We start from the raw sequence: 1333 nt of genomic DNA on the forward strand, positions 1-1333 counted from the left end.
CCACCCCCCCCCGCAAGCCCGACGACGCGCGGATGTTTACCCCGTGCGTCCCCGTTGATTGGTTACCCGGGGTGTGATTGGCAGGTCGTGCCAGCCTTGCTCCGGGCGCACGAGCCCTCCTTCCGGCTGTTCCAATTGGCTGATTTTTAATTGCAGTCCAAACAAAACGGGGAAGACAACTTGGTAGTAAACAGTACTGAGATACTAGTACACAAACAGGGGTGAAGGGGTAAATAAAAGAGGTCGATAAACTGTGACCTCTGCTTCCTGATCATCATGTCTCAAACTGACACCGTGCTATACTTTTATTTTCGAAGAAAAGCTTCACTATGTGCTTTCCTCTGTGTCTATGCATTACTACACCTGTTTGAAAGTAAAAGTTTTAATATAAATGAGCATCATAAAGGTTGATGTCAGCTCAGATAGGTGGATAAACTCCACTTTTACCCTCTGTTCGTCTTGTTACAGACATATCTAGTATTAATGCAAGTTTATTCAAACCATGCACATTGACATTATAAGATCTATTGGCAACAATTATAATAATCTGGTAACCTGACCTGATTGTGTAATAGAATAAAGCATCAGTGCTGCCACGGTTAGGGTTCAATTCCCTCTGGGCCACTCATGAAAAATATAGGAAAGGCTTAGAATAAAAAAAAGGAAGAAAAAAGCTTCACTGGATGCTGCATGTTTTATCTTGTTATATGAAGCTACATGGTTATATAGTGTGTTGAATTGCTCATTAGCACTTCAAAAGTGTTTTGTCTAAATTTACAAACTAAAGTTTATAAAGGTATAAAGCCATGATTTTTAATTCAATAAAACCATCATTCTGCACACTGACTCTGCCCTGAATCAAGGTCACTTTAATGCACCTCAGAGCAGCATGTGCACATGCGAAACATGTAGAAGAGAGAGCACGACAAGTGCACGTCACGATTCGAGTGCAGGAAAGCCAGTGCAGCCAGTGCAGCCCTGCGCCTCGGCTCCTCAGGAGTTAACGCACAAAGGTTGCGGGGATGCTTCCATGCGGAAACGCCGCGCACAGGCAACCTCACTGAAGCACAGTGAAAGAGAAAGTGGCAGCCAAAACAAGGGCAAATTGAGCAGTCCTTGGGGGATGTGTGTGCGTGCGTGCGGGGTGGCGATGCTGGAAACGTCTGCTTAAGAAAGGAAAAAAAAAAAAAAATCCAGAGATATCGCCCTTAAATGTGCACCATCCCTTAAGATGACCACATAAACCCGTAGATGAATGGGGCCTTTGTTAGTGTGTGGGACCCCTGCGCCTATGGATGCACCCATGGGTGGTAACAAGTGCCAGATATATAGC

Source organism: Seriola lalandi, unplaced genomic scaffold, assembly GCF_002814215.2.
Source record: "Seriola lalandi dorsalis isolate HSWRI2012SDOR001 ecotype SW California unplaced genomic scaffold, Sedor1 jcf7180002054630, whole genome shotgun sequence".
Lineage (NCBI taxonomy): Eukaryota > Metazoa > Chordata > Actinopteri > Carangiformes > Carangidae > Seriola > Seriola lalandi.